General features: G+C 40.8%; 1 protein-coding gene across 2 annotated transcripts in view; it reads left to right on the forward strand.

Annotated features, from left to right (window-relative positions):
- UBAC2 (UBA domain containing 2) overlaps nucleotides 1-21,408 on the forward strand; it is a 100,281-nt gene that overhangs the window by 24,031 nt on the left and 54,842 nt on the right. The window lies entirely within an intron of this gene.

The raw sequence follows: 21,408 nt of genomic DNA on the forward strand, positions 1-21,408 counted from the left end.
GCACCTGCTGAATGGCTCTTCCACCACCATGGCAGGCAACTGAGTCAAAGCGGTGAGCCTTTCTTCCTCCTCCTCCTGCTGGCGCTCCTTGTGTGTCTCGTGTAAGTGAAGAGTCTCCACTGGATGCCATCCAACCTGGCTAGGCTAGTAATGTAGCTGAGCCTGGTGCTGGAGGTAGGCAGGACGCTGTGCCACGCATGGTTCTCAGGTGGAGAGGCAGGATGGGCGCATACTTTCCCAGGGGAGAAAGCACAAGGATGAAGCAGCAGGACGGGCACACACATGCCCTTCCCACACTAGGTGACACCATTTAGATCAACAGGACTTGTCATGTGCGGATGGTAAGGGCCCACAGTATGCTTATATTTTTATTACCCAAGATCTTTCCCACAACTCAAAATTGTCTGGGTTTTTCTCCATCTCTTCATTTATAGTTTCAGTTTTATTTTCCACAGATGATACTTCATCTTTTGTCTGATTCCCATCTTGATTTGATATTGCTTTCCATTTTAAAAAATCTCTTCCCTCACCTCCTTCACATTTTTTTCAAAGATCTAATTTCCTCCAATAACTCCCATAAACTTTCTGGAGAGAGTTCTTGTACATCTGTAGTTTTTGCCATTCGCCTTTAACAGTACAAATACAGCAATTACAGGGTTTAAAAACAAAACCGATCTTTGATTCGCTCCCCCCCTTCCTCATTTTTGGTTTCCATGTAGGTGTCTTTACTTCAAAAAGGCCATCTTATCTCATGTTTTTATGAGAGGAAAGTATCTTCTTGAAAAAAGACTCTTTGGCGGGGTACAGATGGGCAGGGGAAGACGTCTTGGAGGTGTATTCTGCTGAATACGGAGCCTCCAGACCGCCCGCCCCGAGGGCGTGGCTCAGGTGTATGGGGCTTCCACATGGGGGGGCAGTGAAGACGCCTCACCTGGGGCCGTTTCTGACCCGCAGTTTCCATACCGCCGCCTCGGAGGACGCTGCAAAGAGAGAGGCAGCTTCTGCACGGGCGGCCAAAGACGGGGCTTTTTTTTTTCTTTTGCCGGCAGGCGGATGCGCAGCTGCGCCGCTCAGCACCGGTGGCAGAAAGCCTATGTGCACATTTAAAGCGCCCAGGCCCCTTTAAACTTTTTCCCTCGCCCTGCCCAAGAACAATGGTGGTCTCCTGCCAGCTGGTGATCAGCTGGTGTTGGCATCCTTGTCCGCTTTCACGTTGGTAGTGTCATCAGCATCATGGATGCCTCCTCTCCTTTGGTCCCCACGCTCTTGCTGAATCTGCAATGCACAGCCACAGCTGTCGCCGCTGCCACCGCTGTCCCCCTGCCATCCCCCATCACCTCCCTTGTACATATGTAAATATTTAAAGTTTTAGGGGTTTTTTATTGTTAGGTGAAAATGGCACAGGAATGTGTGTAGGGGTTCACTTTAAATTCCAAACTTTCCCCAATTCTAGCAGCGCATGCGTACATCTTGCTCTAGGGTTAGGGTTAGGGTTAGGGTTAGGGTTAGGAGCATTAAAATAGAGTGCAGCTGTGCTGCAGCTTCCACATCTGCATGGCATCTGACGCTCTAATTAGAGCCTCGGTGCAAACTGCGCATGTTCCAGGACCCCGACTCATTATGCGACGCGGCAGACACGGAGCTTTTAAATGGGCAACTTAATTTAGTGGCGTAACAATTCTGGTGTACCGGTGCAGCAGCTTATAGACGGAGCTGCGCAGTTGCGCAATATATAGAAAAGAAGCGGGGAAAAGCAGCACCTTTTTAATGCCGCTTCTTCCCACTTGGGGCTTGCGGGCGGCGTGTTCATGGCGGCATTCAGGTAAGGGCCGTCTAAAGGCTATATCTTCATGACGTCATGAACACACCCCTTTTTGCCTGTCTGTAACCCACCTTTAACTCTTTATATGCTACACTTCAAGATTCTCAGAGCACAATCATAAATGAAATCTTGAGTCTTTTAGAATGACTGACTCCTTTGTCAGTTAAAAACTTTATTGAATCACCTTGATGTTAAACTGTTTGATTTTAAATCAAAATCTTGTAGATAAGCTGTACTTTTTCACTTCTTATTCAAAGAAAGCAGACGGATTCACCAAGATATCAGTCTCTAGTCAAAACAGAAGATCTCTCTTCAGGAGAAAACTAAATTTGGTGTTTAAATAATCAAGTACTTAAGAAAGTGGTAGTTCTGCTGGCCAAATTTCCTTTGAAAGGCTTGCGTGAAAGAGGCTAGCCTGATGATATTCTGAAGGTTCATTCATACTCACTTTCTGACTGCCATGATTCAGCTGTCCTTCAGTCAAGAGCTTTTGGAACATGTGTAGGTGATCTCAAATCTCTCTGTTTTATCTGGAGAGAGAAAACATCAGTTGGAGTTTGTGTTCTGGCCAAATTTGGCAATTTCAGCTTTTCTTGACTGCAAAGCTTGCAGCAGAGATGTTAGTCTGCCATGTCTCCACCTGGAAGTCTGGCTCAACTCACAGTTTTGATATGATGAACTATTAGTACATTAAAGAGGCTAGGAGGATGAATGTACCATAATTTTGAGGAGCCTGAGAGCTATAGCAGGTTAGCATTAATTATGTAGCTAAGTAACTTTAGTATTTCAGACACTAAGTTGCACTGGCTTTGTATTTGGGAAAAGGTAGCTACTAACTTGAAAATATTCATGATAAAAGTGGCCTGTTTAGTGATTTGATATGAATGTAGTTCATGTTGTAAAATCAGTATGTAAAAGGATCTTGCAGCACCTTTAAGACTAACTGAAAGATATGTTGGTAGCATGAGCTTTTATAGACTTGAGCCTACTTCCTCAGATACATTTGGTGGCAACTGCTGTGAAAGAAACTTGAAGGACAGGTTTATTTGGTAATCTTTGATACCCCCTAACATTCGAATTTTTGCAGCTGAATTATTCAGCTGGTTATACTTACTCTGAGTGACAATATCCTTTGATACTGTTCTCCATTCACTTGTTGATGACCAAAACTTCAGTCCTTCCAAAAAATATGGGGAGCACAGCACCCCCTGAATAACTAAATTCTTAATGCTAGATCAGATTGTCTACTGCCCAACAAGACCTCTGTCTTGCTAGGACCATCTAGGAAAGTCCAGAGAGATAGGATTAGACCTGCTTAAATGTGCTCCCTCCAAATTTCATTCTAACTAGCTGTCCCAGAAGGATACTGTGACTGAATTGTTGCAACAAATTCCTGATGGTTCTTTTTCATTGCCTTCACCAATTGAAACAGTTGAACTGGATAACACTACACTGATTTAATGGTGACAGAAGAGTACAATATCTTCATTGCTGCCAAAGGCACAGAATATACAAGTGCTTTGTTTGAATATAATATAGGATAGATAGAGATAAATAGAAGGAGAGAGAGATAATAGAATATATAGATTGAATATTCTATATTTAGAATATTCTATATGTAGACTATAACCTATCTTTGTTTGGTTTGGTCCTGACTCTTTGTTCACCATTTCTGTAGTCATCTCTTAGTCTTCAGATGTGTTGGAAAAATTTAGCTGTTCATGGTATCCTCAGCACTCTTCTCTTAGAATCATATATAAAATTACTTTCAGGCTATGTGTATCAATTGTATATAAAAGATAAATGGATTTCATGTTTAGACTTGGGTCCCATCTCCAAGATATCTCATTATGCATATGCGTATGCATATACATATACAGGGTGATTCAAAAAGAATGGTGCAAAGGTAAAGCTGTTCTTATTTGGTTTTGCGAGGAAAGACTTATGGAGCTGGATATATTTAGCCTTGAGAAGAGATGATTAAGAGAGAATATGATAGCCCTGCTTAAGTGTTTGCAGGGGTGTCACATTGAGGATGGAGAAAGCTTGTTTTCTGTTGCTCAAGAGACTAGAACATGGGACAGTGGATGCAAGCTACAGGAAAAGAGATTCCACCTAAACATAAAGAGGAACGTCTTGACAGTAAGAGTTGTTGGACAGTGGAACACACTTGCTCAGAATGGAGGTCTTTAAGCAGAGGCTGAATGGCCATCTCATGGGTTCTTTCATTGTGGGTTCCTGCATGGCAGGGGGTTGGACTGCATGGCCCTTGTGGGCTCTTCCAACTCTTATGATCCTACGATTTTATGATTCTTCTCTAACTTTCTTCTCTTACATGCTGCTCACCTGCCTGCATGTTCTTTAAAACATGATTCAAGCTTGGCTGCAGTTGGACTTCGAGAGGAAATAGAGGGGAGCTACTTTTATTGATCTGACCACATGTGTCCTTGCTTCTCCTGGACGTAAACTAGAATACAACCCACTCTTCTAGTTGCCTCACAGAGCTCTCCAGAAGGAGTCTTTTGACAGGATCACTAGCTCTAGTGGCAGAAGCTTTAAGGGATTTTTCTGGTCCCTTGAGTTTGGACTGTTTAATCAGTCTCAAAATATAATTAATTTGGAGGTAATCAGCACTACCTCTGAGATTACCTCTGTCATTTCAGTGAGGGAGATGGTGGAAGTGGGTGATTCACCAACAGAATCAAAACACCTGCTGCCCCAGTCTCCTGTCACTAGCTGCTCACAATGAAACCTTGGTGATTGTTAGATAGCATACTTTAATAGGATCATGGACTTACATTAGGCTATTCTCACTCAACCCATTGGATTTTGCCACTTGGTGCATTTGAAAACCTGATGGATAAATTTGGATCAAATTGTTTTTCACCATGCACACTTAAAAAAAAAACCTTGGGTGAATTTAAAGTTTGTATTTATGCATTGTTTCTTGACATAAATGAGTAGAGGTTTTAGTGTTAGACTATTGCCCTCTACTGTTCAGTATCTAGTACAGATATAAAACAGACTGGTGAAACCTCATTACATTAACTATAATGATTACATTTACTTTATACTGGGCTATACTAAGGAAGGTCAAAGAAGAAAGTGAAAAGACAGGCATACTGCAGAACATAAAGAACCCAAAAGTAAAGTCCACGGAAGATTTTCATAAATTCAGCCTAGATGATGAGGAAATCAAAATAGTTAAAGCCTTTCCATACCTTGGATCAAACACTGATAAGAACGGAGACTGCATTCAGGAAATAAGAAGAAGACTAGGAATGGGAAGGGCAGCTATGAAAGAACTAGACAAGATCCTAAAGTGTAAAGATATATAAGATGGCTATCTAGACTCCATTAGAGAGGTCATGTGCCTGAAGCTTCAGTTCCTAAGAAGAACAGTGTAGCATAGGGGGTTTGGAGAAGGCTCATCCATGTTGTCGTCATGTTTCAGGGTCGACTTGAAGGCAGCTGACAATGTATAATTGGTGGTTGTGAAAGCTTGACGGTGAAGAAATCTGATAAGAAGAAAATCAACCCATTTCAGATTAGCTTTGCTAGACTAGCCTCCCCTTACTGATGATATCATCAGCCTCATCCCGTCCCCAAATGAAGACACTTTTTCGCCCAAATCTACCCACAATTTTAGTGAATTTGCATTGGAATGTTTTACTCTTTCTTGTTATTTAATCTCTTTTTAAAGTTTTGATTAATTTTTTTTTTTTATGCTTAGGGGCAGGTGAGATATGGGATTGTTCTTTTTAACTGTAATTTTTAACTTTACGATGTTTTATTCTTATACTGTTGTAATCCACTTTGATTCCTTTGCGAAAAAGCAGAAATAAATTATTATTATTATTATTATTAATATTTGAAATGTGGTGCTGGAGTAGAGTTCTACAGATACCCTGGACTTTTAAAAAGATATGTATCCTAGAGCAAATACATGGATCCTAGAGCAAATCAAGCCTGAACTTTCCCTAGAAGCCAAAATGACTAAACTGTTGTACTTTGGCCAAATCATGGAAAGATATGACTCATTAGAAAAGTGAGCTTGATAAGGTAGAAGGCAGTAGGAAAAGAGGAAGACTGCATTCCAGCTGGATAGACTCAGTCTTGTATCCAGAGTCCGCAAGACCTCAGTAGGGCTGTTGATGATAGGATGACTTGGGATCTTTCATTCATGGGGCCAAAGTGTCATAAGTCAACTTGATGGCAGTTACCAAAAACATGCAGTTTGTAATCTGTCAAGCCAAGCAAACTCACTAAAGGGTTTGATTGGTTGTCTCCCAGTTCCGTACTGCAGAACCTGAAGAGCTAGTAAGTGGGTATTAACCATATGTCAGGGTGATAACCATATGTTGGTCTGTTATTAATCTGGTGGACCATAAATTTTTCAGGCCTGATATGTCTCAGGCTAATTAGTTTGTTCTGCACCTTTCAGTCCTCCATATTTGTTTTTATATAGCTCAGGCTTTCTCAACCTATGACTCATGACTCTGAATCCAGTCTACTAATTACAATTAATTTATCAGGTGTTTACAAGTCTTGTTTGCACAGTTCTGCACATACTGCAAAAACGCATTTGCTAATACCTTGGTTTGATTATTTTAATTATATTTTTGCCTTGCCTCTTCACTTTAAAAAAGTGCTCAAAGTGTTTAACAAGCAACCAAAAATAAATTAAAACAGCGAAAACCATTAAAATCATCACAATAATGAAAAGTGTTTACAAGGCCTAGTTGTTAAGCTGTATCTTCATGCCCTTTCTAAAAGCAACAAGAGTGGTAAGCTGCCATAGCCAGCTAGTGGGCTGCCTATGAATATAGTGTTCAGTCTTCTAAGTCCCTAAATGTTGCTTTCATGGCAGCCATGTATCCCATCCCTCCCAATTCTTCTGTCAGTTTTCCTCTGAATTCGTATAGGTCCCTCTTTCCCTATAAATGCTAGCAACAATGTAGTTATCTCTCAGCTCCCTCCTCCAATCACCCTCATACAAATTGCTCATTGGACATTTTGGGAGAGGATGAAAAGAAGGCTGTAAGAGAAAAGAGGTATGGAAGGATATGTACATGCATAAGCATGCAGTTCTTAACCAGTATCACAGTCTACTCTCAAAGCAGAGGAGGTTATACACTCTGATATAGTTGCCAAAACTACTGATATCTTTACATTTTTCTTTTATCAGTCAGATATTTAATAACTTATAGGAGGCTAGGGATGCCATGCAGGTGGGTGAGACTGGTGGAAAAGGACAGCACATGCACCTCTGGGATAGAGGAGGGCCTTCGTCGAGAACCTGTTCGACATGCAGTCATCCCTCTATTGATGACCCAGGGCTGATTAACACTATACAGTTACAGTGTTACAAATTCACTTTAACTGCCATAGTTCTGTTCTGTGGCATTTTGGGATTTGAAGTTTAGGCAGAGCTATTTAGAATTATCAGCCAGAGAGTTCCTCTGGTGCCTTGGCAAACTACAAACCCCAGGATTCCATAGGATGCAGCCATGGCAGCTAAAATGGAATAATAGTGCTGTAATAAAAATCAGCATGTCCTTTGTAGACTATAGCTGTTGAAGAATACAGCATCAATGCTTGTAGCAATAGCTTGTAGCTACAGAGTTGGGAGAAAGGATGAGTCATCTTCATCATACCCACATAGATTATCTCTATTGTCACTTGGTCAGTGTGACTGTGTGAAGAGGTCACTTCCAATCCCCCTCCCATTCTGCCAGTCCCCCTACCTTTGTTCAGATTTGTCTCTCTTCTTCCCTCTTCACCTTCAGACAGCATGGATGCCCACAAGGTTGTCCTCTTAGGATGTTGTTCTTCTTACTCGCACACATGAGGGTCAGCGTTAGGGACGTTTGTAGTAAGTATAGTTTTCTCTACTGATTAGTTATTTGCTAGAAGCTCAGAACTAAGTCCTGTACTAAATACTTGTGGCGCATGGACTGCTTCTGCTGCTGCTATGATTAACATATAAATACCAAAACTACATTTTTAACCATTTCCTAACAATAACAAAACCTTTGACTGCATAGATCAGTGATAGTATACCTTTTCAGAGCCGAGTAAAAGTTATTCCAGCACTGGGTGTTACCTGGTGCTGGTGCCAGGACTTCCACCCTCCACAGGTGGGACTTCTGCCCTTTGGGGCACGGGACTTCCAGTGTGGGACTCCCCCCGCCCCCCCATGCCTTTTTCAGCCTCCAGCTATCTTTGGAAAGGCAGCCGGAGGCCAGGAAAGGTCTAGGAGGAGGAGGAACAGGTGTGTGTCTGTTCTTCCTTCTCCCCTTGTCCCTTTCCCGGCATGCTCCGGAGAGGCAGCTGGTGGCTGGGAAAGTCTGGGGAGAGGAGGAACAGGTCCACCTTCTCTCCACTGGGTGCTGGGCCAAATAGCGTGCCATAGGTTTGCCATCATGGGCATAGATAATGAAAACCTATGGAACACTCTCAAGGTTATGGGAGTGTCACTACGTTTGATAATCCTGATGAGAAATCTGTACTTAGGACAAGAGGCTGTTGGGCACAACATGAGAAGGCATGACTCGTTAGAAAAGATAACAATGCTGGGGAAGGTAGAAGGCAGTAAAAAGAGGGGAAGATCACATGCAAGATGGATGGACTCAACCAGAGGTGCCTCAGGCCAGAGCCTGCAGAACCTAAGTAAAGTGGTTGAGGATGGGGGGCTTGGAGATGTCTCATCCATAGGGTCACCATGAGTTGAGGCAGTAAACAACAAACAACAGCTATATAGTGTGAATGGACCCATGATCCTAGTCCCTCTCTGCCATTAGTAAAATGGTGATATCAGTTATGTGTCTGATTTGTCAGTTATCTGCTTGATGGGCATCTTGTTATGATGAGAAAGAAAGGGATGATAGAGTAGTTTGTATATTAGAAGTGCTTAAAGATTTTGGTAAAACTAGGATAATAATTTATTAAGAAGGAAATAATATACCTGAAGATTTCTTCACTTTGGCAAGGAAGATAAGGGCTGTCTTACTTCCAGTTATAAAGGAAATTTTTGAACATCTTTTGGAACTAACATGAATATTGTCTAATTCTCTGTGTCAAAAATACTTTTTCCTATGCAATAATAACAAAATAATAATGATACCTTGCAAATCCTGAATACAGAAACTACATTACTGTGTAACCATATTGTTTACCTTTGTAAAGGAGGAATGACTTATCTGCTGGATACTTCCCCCCCCCCCCTCCTCTTCCCTCTTTCCTTCCTTTTGCAACAAGATTTAATATTTAATGCTTTCCCAGTGCCTGGATCTCATAGTCTCTGAACAAACGCTTTTCAAAATGAAAAAAGCATTTGGTAATTCCATTTTACTGCCATGTGGTGGTACTAGTTGTGCATTTTGGCAAGTGTCAAAATCTACTACCAATCAGTATTTTTTAAAAAAAATCAATTTACTGGTAAGGGGTAATGAGATGACTGATTGAAGTAACAATGTTTTGTCAAAAAAAATGATTTATACAGCACCTTCACTTCCTTTTCTCATGTGCTACAGATGTTTATCACCTTGTAAAAGACATTGAAGATGATATCGTTTGGCTTTCTCAGAAAGCATTTCAAAACACAAACCACATCTTGTAGCAGTAGCAGTCTTGGCAATTCTTATACATTTGTGCAGAACTGGGTTGACATTGATTTATTAGTTCAAAACAAATGTGTGTTAAAAATCACCTTTTCAGTTCAAACACTGATTTGTTTTATCCGGGAAGGAGTGGTAATGTATTTAGGACACACCATGAAATGCTGCAATATGAAATGTCCATGTTTCTTGCCATTCCATTAATTCCATTCCATCCCACTCTGGTTTTCTGTTCTCCCAATGAGCCACCATTCTGTGCTCACTGAACATGACCGGTCTTCTCTGGGCTCTTATTGAGGATGTGGGTTTTTGGTTTTGATTTTGGGGTTTGGGAGGGCCACCAAACAGTTTTTATTAATCATTTACATATTATAGCCTTCCTTTCTCCCAGCATGAAACCCAAAGTATATTTTTTCCTAGAGACTGTTCATGCTTCTTTAAACCTTATGTTTTTCCCAAGTGTTATAATACAGGCATACCTCTGTTAACAAAACCTCTGACAAGGAAGCTTTTTTCCCCAAAGTCTTTTTACACCTGCCCAACTCCCATTTTCTTTCTTGTCTTCTATCTAGCTGGAAGATTTTTAGCGGCAACAGAATTGAGAGATTGGTAAAGGGAGACTGAAGAAATGTACACTTTTAGTGTCTGGTTGAAATGGCTTTTCTGCAGTAAACAATGCAATGAAAGCTTGAATTGGAAAATAATGGGATTCTACTCTACTCTATCCTACTTAGTTGTGTGTTCTTGCCTACAGCAAGCAAAGTAGACAGTAACTGTTTCCAAAATCCCATGTTGAGCATGCATAAACAGCAAAATAGAAAGAAAAACAGTTTGGCTTGCTTCACCAGCTAACTTCAGCATGTTTAAAAACCCTACCTCTATACGTTTGGCCACCAAAATGGAAATCATGGAGGCTGGTGAAAGAAAGAAATAATCCCTGAATGCATTTTAGAAGTAGGTTTCACATAGTCTCGATAATTCATAGTTTTCCTGTGTGATTTTTCATTTCAGGTGTGCACATTATTCGTTTTGAATAACAAATTTGCCAAAACATAATGAACTATTTTTGTGAACTTTTTAATGTTATTTCCCTACTTTTTCCATGTTATTTTTCTGGTACTACGTTTTCTGTTTTAAAAAAGCCCAAGAACACATCTATTTTATTAACTGAGGTAGATCTTTGCTTCTCTCTTTTTCATGAGAGATAACATTATACTTTTATAACTAATATTGCTTGGAAAATTGAGATCAAATTTAATACAGTACTCCCACACAGTTTTACTTTTCTTCATGACATTAGCCAGCATTCTCTGTTACTGAACATGTCTGATCTTTGTTGGAAAGTTTCAGGGGATTTCTCATTTGAGGCTTTTCTTAAGCGTTTCTAGTATTTCCACAAACTTCTGGGCCATTTCTCTTACACATAAGGTGATGTTATGGCTGTGTAACATCCAGGATTTGGAGAATTAAAATGCAGATTGTAATGAAGATAGCTCTAGAAGTATTTCAAAGACTATGGCCCGATAAAAACGGGCCACAAGTGCTGTCCTGGGGCTGAAGTTAGGGTTCAGGAGCGCGAGTGACTGATCCTAAGGCAAACCTACCATGGAGTTTTCTTGGCAAGTTTCATCAAAGGGAGTATACCATTGACATCTTCTGAGGATGAGAGATTGCAACTTGCCCAAGGTCATCCAGTGGGCTTACATGGCTGAGCTCAAATTTGAGTCATCCTGGGAAAAAGCAGGATCGAGACTCTTTTTCCTGCCTGTCTATTCCAGGTCATAGTTTCCAGAGTCATAAGCAAACATTCAAACCACGACACCATTCTTGCTCTCTTTGAATTTGTACATTAATTTTTTAAAATGTAACTGACAGGACAAGTCAATTCCAAAGACTGACTTTTATCAAGACCAAGAACTTCACATATTTTAGCCTATGTCCCATGATATGTCCCAAAATGTTTTTGAAAATCAGTTTTGTAAATACTTTAGCATGAGGAGCTGCAATTTTAAAGAAAGAAAGAACCAAACAGACCCAAGACTAAACAAGTTTAAATGCTAATTGGGTTCATAAAGATACTTGTACAGATCTTTGGAATTCTTGCACAGTGATAATAACTCACTTCTATACATTGTTTTAGTGTTGATCTCATTGTGGTATCTCTAGTGCACCTATGACTTGTCTTGGGCTAGTTTACAGAACAGTTATCTGCTTCAGGATTCTGCTACTCCTCAATAGCGGAGTCTTTGGGATACAGTGAAAGGGATCTCTGCAGAGTTGTGTTACTATCCCCTTGCCATTATCACTAGTAAGCAGTCTGTTCCTGCACTTTCCACAAGTAAGGGCCAGATTTCTTCCAGCACAATTGGCTGCTCTTCTGTTAATAGTACTAATATGCCAAGTTTATAGAAACCATGGTCCATGGATGAGTGACAGGCTAGAATGGCATTTAAACTCTTCTTAGTTTCTCTTTCCTGCATGAAGCACCTTAAATTCTTTGGGATATTTTAATATATTACCTGTAATAAGGAGTATGATTCCAGCATACTTTACTCATTTTTAAAAGTTTAGCTGAATTGGTTAAAAAATAGCATTGATCTATTAAAAACGTGTCTCTGATTAATTTGGTGGCACATATTAAAATAACTTAATTATTTTAGATCTAAATATAAATTACCATTGGGAAAGGTCTTAACACAGGCGATTCTCTTCAGAGATGACATGACATCTGCAGTCAGAATATACTCTTTTCTTCTAAGATTTTTCGCATATACAAATTTCACCTGTTAACCAGTTAAAATTCACATTTCTATATGGCTTAGTGGTTGTTGCTGCTACATTCTACCTTGTTTGTAGGATTTAGTTCACTGATCTCAGCTGAAAGCACTGCTGGAGTTTTCTGAAGGGTGGTATCCTGCTTTTTCAGGTCATCATCTGCTTGCTGCCTGCCAAGCTTAGTCACTACACTTCCTTCCTCTTTTTTACTCATGATAAAGCCACAAGGGGAGATCATGAGACATTTCTCTGAGATATCTGGACTTTGCAGACAACTCATGTCTCTTTGCAGCAGTGATAGAACCCTTTTCAAGCTATTGTAATGCTCTGCTAGTATTAACAGAGGAGTAAATGGCAAGCAGATGGCTGGAGTTTAAGCTATTACACTGCTTTAACAACTATTTATAGGTGCTGGAGAGGGATTGCTGGTTAATATCTAGAAGTATGTGAAATCTGTAATGACATGCAAAATACATGTATGCAGATGTCATGCATTTCCCCACAAAATATTACATTAGTATGTTCCATCATCAGCATAACCTATGGCTCTATACCAGTTGTAACTTATAAGCTGGCATCTTGTTAGTCACATGTGGGTTGTGTAGTGTTGATGTAGTTTATATCCACATGTGGACATTTATGTGACACTGAGTGGATGTTGGATTGCAGCCACAATGTATTAGTAGAACAGTTAATGTATCAGTTGCTCACCAGGCACCAGCTTTTTAGTGTTCTCTAAGGCACAAGGGACCGCACTGCAAACATACGATGGCTAATGGAACACATCAAGGAATTCCAGAAGATCAGAATTTGCTTTATAGACTATAGCAAAGCATTTGACTGTATAGATCACAAAAAGGAATGGAATGCACTCAAGGATATGCAGGTGCCAATACATCTGATGGTCCTGATGAGAAATCTGTACCAAGAATTCAGAGAAACAGAGTTATTCCCAGTAGGTAAAGGAGCCAGGCAAGGCTGTATCCTATCACCCTATTTGTTCTACGTATATGCTGAAAACATCATAAAAAAATCAGAGTTAGACTCAGAAGGAGGATTAAAGATAGGAAGAAGGAACATCAAAAACCTAAGGTATGCAGATGGCACAATAATACTGGTGGAAGACATCACACACATGGAACAGTTACTGAGAAAGGTCAAAGAAGAAAGTGCAAAGGCAAGATTAATGCTGAACATAAAGAAAACAAAAATAATAACTACAGAAGAAATACATAAATTCAATCTAGACGATGAGGAAATTGAAATAGTCAAAGAATTCCCATACCTAGGATCAAACATTGGCAAGAGAGGTGAGTGCAGTCAAGAAATAAGAAGACTAGGAATGGGTAGGGCAGCTATGAAAGAACTAGAAAAGATCCTTAAGAGTAAAGATGTACAAGTGACCACTAAATCAGAATCTTTCCCAGCATTGTATTCCCCACCGTCATGTACAAATGGGAGAGTTGGATAGTAAAAGAAGCAGACAGAAAGAAAATCAATGCATTTGAGATGTGGTGCTGGAGAAGCGTGCTGAGGTTACTGTGGACAGTCAAAAGGACAAGCAAAATCAAACCAGAAATTTCCTTGGAATCCAAGATGATTCAATCAGACTTTGGACACATAATGAGAAAGCATGGATCACTAGAAAAAACAATAATGCTAGGAAAGGTAGAGGGTAGAAGAAGGAAAGAAAGGCTGTATACAGATGGATGGACTCAACCAGTAGGGTCACAGGCATGGGTTTGCAGGGCCCAAACAGAGCAATGGAAGATAGGGAGTCTTGGAGATGTCTCATTCACAGGGTCATCATGAGTCACACTCAAGGGTTAACAAACAAAACAAAAAATGGTCTTTAAGGAAAGAGTTGTGTAGTATCTCAAGCTGTCCAGAAAGCTAAAGGATGTAGAAAAGGAGCTTGTGTTTTGTAACAATACAAAAAGGAGTTACAGAATGCAGATTTGTGATCTATAACTTAACCCAGCCATGGCCTCACAAAAGGTATTCTTTCACTATCCCCTCCATTCTCTAAGATGAGGATAACAGTACTAGTGTTCCTTTGAGACTGATGTATGCTGACCAGATATATTCTCTCAGTGTTGATTTTAGGAGAAGATGCATTTAGATGGTTGTGTATTGTATCTATAAATATGTGTTGCTGTTATTGTGTGTTACTAGCAGTGGCAAAACTTCTTTGGGTGGTGAGCCAAGCTGGTGTGATTTTTGTGGAATGTTCACAAATATTTGATCATTTAGGCAAATTGCTCCTTAAATACAGTTGTTTTTGTCCTGTGGACCAGTGCTCCTGACTGACAGCTTGCCAACTACGCCACCTTATTTTGCTTTTATACTCAATGAAGCAAAAAGATCTCTTTCTTTGGAGACTATGTAAATTACTGTTTTTAATAACATATTGGTTGGAAAACAGGTAGACAGATGAGCAGACATGGACAGCTATTACCAAGGATATCTACTCAAGGCAAATGTGTATGGTTTTGGGTATTTGAATGTGAGATCCACACTTGTTTATAAAATATAAGCAAGGAAATAATTTATTAACTCATTTTAAGTAAATACAGAACTATTGGGAATTAGAATATTTGTACACATATAATGCAAAGACAATTTTTAATAAAGCTCCAATAAATTAATACTGATGTAATCCCTCCTCCCAAATATATGCACACTCACACAAAGAAGGTCCAACTGTCCTTATCTACAAGAAAATATGTGGGAGAAAGAATAAAATATGGGCATAGGGTGGATTTTGAGAGGGCTCCTGCTTGTGAGAAACTATAGATCAGGGGTAGGCAACCTTTTTGAGTCAGGGGCCAGGTTGCTGTCCCTCAGACAACTGGGGGGCCGAAGCCGGGGGGTGGAGCTTCCACCCTCCAGGGGCGGAGCCACATGCCGGGGGTGGAGCTTCCACCTTCCAGGGCGGAGCCACATGCCAGGGTGGAGCTTCCACTCTCCAGGGGAGGAGCCACACACTGGGGGTGGAGCTTCCACCGAAGCATCATCATCATCACCACCACCACCACTATCATTGATGTTTATCACACTATACTCTTAAAGTGCTACTATTCCACTTTGACTCCTCTAGCTGCCTCCTGTTGCATTCTGGGATTGGCAGATTTAAGGAGGGGTATTTAGAATTCTCAGGCAGAGAACTTCTCTGCCTGAGAATTCTAAATACCCCTCCTTAAAACTGCAAATTTTAATGCCAGAGCGGCGCAAAAATGGGGGAAATCGGCGGCAATCGGCGGCAGGACTGCGCAGGGGATGGCGGGAAGTCCTTGGCGGGCCGGATCCGTCCCGCGGGCCGCAGGTTGCTGACCCCTGCTATAGATAAAGTGACTGTGGGAACAATTTGCCTCATTATGGAAGGATGGAGGTCACAGTTCAGATAGCCTGGAGGAGAGTTCATAGAATTTCTCAGGTATATTTAGAATGTTTATAAAACCATTTTCTCATTCTCTCCTAATGACTTTGCTAATTATTTCATCTCTAAGATTACCACTATTCGCTCTGAGATAGTCCCCCCCGATTCTTCTTCTGCTCATAATCTTCTAACGCCCTCGCCCAACAAATTTTCTGTGTTTCCTCCTGCCTCTTTGGATGAACTCTCTACACTTCTGAACTCTTCCAAACCTGCAACCTGTCCTCTTGATCCAATTCTTACTCGTCTTCTAATTTCTATAGCTCCCTCTTTTCTGCCCTCGCTTCTCCATATCTTCAATCTCTCTCTCTCTACAGGATCCTTCCCGTCGGACTTCAAACATGCTCTCATTTCCCCAATTCTGAAAAAAACTTCTCTTGACCCCTCCTCTTTGTCTAGCTATCGTCCGATTTCTCTTCTTCTTTTTCTTTCTAAGGTTTTGGAACGGGTTGTTTATTCTCGCTGTCTCGAGTTTCTTGAAGCCAACTCCATTCTCGATCCCTTTCAGTCTGGTTTCCACCCAAGGCATTCCACAGAGACATCTCTCACTAAGATCTCGAATGACCTTTTACAGGCCAAGGCTAATGGCCTGTACTCTGTTCTCATCCTTCTCGATTTGTCTGCAGCCTTTGACACCGTTGATCACTGTCTCCTAATTGACATACTCCCTGCCCTTGGGTTCTCAGACTCTGTTCTTGACTGGTTTAGATCTTATTTGTCTGGCAGATCTTTTGCAGTAGTTGCAGGAGGTCAGACTTCTTCCCCTGTTCCCTTATCTGTAGGAGTTCCCCAGGGCTCTGTTCTGGGTCCCCTTCTGTTTTCTCTCTACACACTGTCCTTAGGTAAACTCATTTGCTCTTTTGGTTTTTCCTACCATCTGTATGCCGATGACACCCAGCTGTATCTTTCCACCCCTGACCATTCTCCAAGGCTTGAACAGCAAGTCTTGTCTTGTCTCACAGCTGTCTCGCAGTGGATGTGCCATCGGCGTTTGAAGCTCAACATGTCCAAGACGGAGCTTCTTGTCTTTCCTCCTAAGTCCACCCTTCAACACTCCTTTTCTGTCTCTGTGGACAACATTTCTATTCAACCAGTCCAGCAAGCCCGTAGTCTTGGTTTTATCTTTGATTCTTCTCTGTCGTGTATTCCTCAGAGCCAGACCACAGCCAAGGCTTGTAGATTCTTTTTGTACAATATTGCCAAAATCCGACCATATCTCTCCGCCTCTACTGCCAAGATCCTGGTTCATGCCCTAGTGATCTCAGGACTCGATTACTGTAACGTCCTCCTGGCTGGGCTTCCTCTTTCTCACCTCCGTCCTTTAATCTCTGTCCAGTATTCAGCTGCACGCATTATCACATCCTCCCACCGCTCTGACCACATCTCTCCTGTGTTGGCATCCCTTCACTGGCTCCCCCTCCCTTTCCACATTCAGTATAAGCTCCTACTGTTGACGTTTAAAGCCCTCCATGGACTGGCCCCTCCTTACTTATCAGACCTTCTTTCTCCTCACCTTTCCACTCAGGCCCTCCGTTCTGGTAGTCAAGGTCTGCTGTCTCAGCCCAGGATTTCCTCTGCCCCATCTCGAATTCGCCCCTTTTCACTCGCTGCCCCTCACTCCTGGAACCTTCTTCCCCCACGAGCAAGAGCCATCACTTCTTTAACCAGCTTCAAAACAGAGTTGAAGACCTGTTCAGAGAAGCGTTCCCAGGCATTGCATAATTGTCGCTTGCTATTTGATGTTCCTTTGTTGCCTGTTTTATTGAATCATTTCCTGTATTGCTATGTCCTCCCTCCAGTCCATCTCCCCTGATCCAGGCCTCGGAGGTAGAGAAGAACTGTTGGCCCTCATCCCCTTCCCCTTCTCCTTTTGTGTCGTGTCTTTTTTAGATTGTAAGCCTTAGGGCAGGGAACCGTCCAATTAAAAAGATTACACAGCGCTGTGTAAATTTACAGTGCTTTATAAATAAAGGTTAATAATAATAATTTTGTGGTTTTCAGAAGGTGGAACTAGTTGGAAATTGCCTTAACAGTAGGGTTGGGAAAAGAAGGGTATTTCTACAGTCAGGCATAACCTTTGTTATTCCTATCCTGGTTGGACAGGCACCTTTGCCTACTCTACAGCATCAGCACTAAGAAATGTCACCTGATATCCAACAAACTGGTTTCTATGATGCTACTATGGGGGCAAGACAGACACATACATATAATATTACTTTTACTTCTTGTGTCCAAGAACACAAACAGTGTCACTAAGGCGCTTTACAGACCGCCTAAAAAGGGCGGTCTGCCGGTGCCATCATTTGCTGCGCGGAGGAGCCCGAGCGGCCAAACCGCGCGGCTCCTTCGCACAACAAAAAAGAAGCTGCAAAATGCAGCTTCTTGCAGTGTGGAAATGGCATTGCAAAGCGCCAATGGTGCACTAGTGGTGTCATTTCTTCTGTGCGATGTGCGGACGCTAGGCGTTCGCGATGTCAAAATGGCGGCTCCCATGTAGAACAGGCGCTGCCATTTTGTACGCACTCGGTGCGTACTAGGGTTAGGGGCGTCTGGAAAGGACGCCCCTTTCTAACCCTAGTACGTGCGCAGCACTTACTCTTTGCCCGTCTGTAACGGGCTTAAGATTGATATAAATCCACCCATTTCTTCAGAGCAATCAGCTGTCAAATGTCTCTCCTTGGTTGTTACATTTCCCCCTATTTATTCCAGGTAAATTTCAACAAGGTAACCATCATCAGTTCTTCCTTCCATGTAATGCAAGTAATCCTACAGCCTAGCAAAGCCTCTTTTTTACTGATAGGATTACTTTTAGTAGATAGGAACTAAAACTTTCTTCTCCAGTTGACACGATTACTATTTATGAGGAATACAATTTTGTTGACTGACATTAGATCTGGTGTGTCTGAGTTCTGTTTCAGTAGTGGTAAGAACTGCTGACCATTGCAAAACTCACACATTTGTTTTAGCTTTTGTGGATATGCTTTTCCTCCCCCTTCAAGCCTCATTGCAAAATAAATCTTTAATCTTAAACCTAAAATACACAACTCCTCTGTAGTTTGCACTAGAGCCATTAAATTAATGAGATTTAAGATAGTAACAGTTTAACTTATATCTGGTGATTTTGATGGGTCTGTTAGAATCATGATTAGGTTTGGTTTCAACAATTTATTTACAGGGAGGGTGTTAGATGTAGCCTCCATTTTGGACAATTCTTGCAACTGCTAGTGAAACAGCAATTCATAGATTGCTCTGTAGCAATTTCATACCATTCTCAATCTCCTCTACTCCAGATGAAATTGAAAACATTGCCAGTTTTCTTAAAGGCATTACCTTATTAGTTTTCTTTTTAATTCCACAATATTGTGAGTCATGTAGTAGGGATCTTTCATGTTATGTAATTCTAGCACTATGATTCTTCTTTAACTGTCATGGCTACACCTGGTGGTTTCCTTGAACTTGTAGCCTGCTGAGACATTATTGGTATCTGGCAGAGAATGGTAGGTATCCCTCCCAAAACTATAAATCCCAGGATTCAATAGTATGGAGCCAGTGGAGATAAAGTGGGTTCAAACTGGTATAAATATCTCCATTGAGACTTACAGCAATTGGCAGACGTTCCTGGGGAGGGGGGATTGCTATTTAAGTCTATTCTACTATCTCATATTGATTTGGCTTGATATTAACGTTATTCAGCTTTCTCTGGGTCACATTTTTAAAGTCCTTTTGACTGCAGTGAAAATATTAAGGACATGTTAAGTTCTCAGTGCCGTGGTGAGCAAATCTGTCAGGCCTGAAGGCCAAGTCTTAATGCCAGAGTGGGCAAATTATGTCTCTTGAGCTGTATGTGGTTCCTCAGAGATATTTCTTTGAAATTCCTGACTCCCAGCGACTGCCCTTTCTCTGAAAAAAAGAAAAAAGGAGTCAATTACTTCTCCTGGAAACTTGTAGGAGCCATAATTCTCCTTTAAATAGATTGTATCTCTTCCTGCATTGTTTAGTAGGAAAATGCTGTTTTTGAAAATGAAAAGTGAATTTCTGGTCACTTTTGCATTTGAGCATTTTGGGAAGTCCATGTAACCCCTGCAGTACCCTATGAACATAAGACTGGTGCATGAATGGAAGTCCATTCCCACCCCACCCCCCTTAGAACAGCATGTGCCATCAGTCTTAGGTTAATTAATGGTTGATGTTATTTAAAAGAACCACTTATATAATTCTTTATTATATTAATCTCAAATGTTCAACTTGACATGAAGTTTAGTATTATAGCAGTGGTTGAAAAAGCACATAGACTTGGACACTTGACTGATGTCTTACCCCTTTTCTTGACCTAACTTCTTCATGTTCAGGAAAAGCGTAGGAGCATAAACAAGTTAAAAATTACATTCATTGGATTTTGCCAATAGGTTGTTTTAATTGATTGATGTATCTGTATATTGGTCTAAAGAAGAGAAGTCAATTACTACTACATTTTTTCCCCAGAGAAACAGCAAAACCCTTCTTGACTTGGGAGTTTCAATCCTACAAACAGGCAAAAGGCTAAGCAGTAGGCTGCTTTTGAATACCTCTTTATTTTACCAAGTAGTAGGCTAAACATGGAAATATTTCTAACTCATTGTAGTTGTCTGTACATTGTCTTTAAATGGGAAGAAACTGCACAGGAACTGGTAAGAGCATTGGCTCCTGTTCTTCTACTAGTTTGAACTCTGCCACTGTTGCACACCTGCATGAACAGCTGCCCATATTCGTTGTCTGTTACAGAATAACTGTTTTTAGGTCCTGCTCCACACCCATTTATAGCATCAGGAAATACGAGAACTGTAATGAAACTTACGAGCCAATTTTCATTTGATTTGTCTCTAAAAATATTATAGATAGCCTTTGCCATCCAAACCCCATTTCCCGTTTTTCCTGCTGCTGGGATTCCTGCCTAGAACGCTAGTGCCTTGTAAAACTTTGAACTACCTCATACCACAGTAATTCTCATCTGTATGGATAAATCTTATGTAATCGGCATTACCTCAAATATTGTTCTTTTTTTTTTTAAAAAAAAACCTTTTTGAGGAGATAATTTTAAACTGATTTTTCGAAGTCTGAGTTTTGTACTTGGTATTCATCGATCTGTTATTTAGTGAAAGAGGTAACTTTTTTCTTTGCATATTTGTTCAGTTTTTAGCATTTCATATGCTTTTCCTTATCCCAGCAAAGTTATTTTGATTTTGTTGCTGCTGAAACACAACTGTCTTTACTGTATACATATTTAAGATCAAAAACGAAACAAAAGATTTCATCCTGATCCAAGAAATAGCTTTCTAATGCTGAGAGATGAAAGCATGTACGTACAAGAAGCATACAAAAAATGTTCCAGGATCAGGATACAAAGGAACAAACCAATTGAAAAAAACAACAACCAGTATGTAAAGTAAATACAAATTACAACAAAGAACTTCTGGGTGCAGATGTTGCTGAACATGTGTAAGAACACACCCACCTCTCCCTTTTGTTTATTATCATTTTATCTTTGTATTATTTTTGGATACTAACTGAGTAGGGGTCTTTTTTCCCTTTTTGCTTGGACTGACTTCCCATACAACAACAAAAAAGTCCCCTTCTGAGTGATATCCCGGCTTTGGAATCTCCTGTTTTCATCGATTGTTGTCTGTTTGAGCTCTTCTTAGTGTAACACATGTTCTTGGATATGTATAAAACATATTCTTATGGGAACTATGTGATTGTTGAGGAATCATATGGGCAGA

Source organism: Sceloporus occidentalis, unplaced genomic scaffold (assembly GCF_023333645.1).
Source record: "Sceloporus occidentalis isolate IW3139 unplaced genomic scaffold, rSceOcc1.0.p SCAF_2, whole genome shotgun sequence".
Classification (NCBI taxonomy): Eukaryota; Metazoa; Chordata; class Lepidosauria; order Squamata; family Phrynosomatidae; genus Sceloporus; species Sceloporus occidentalis.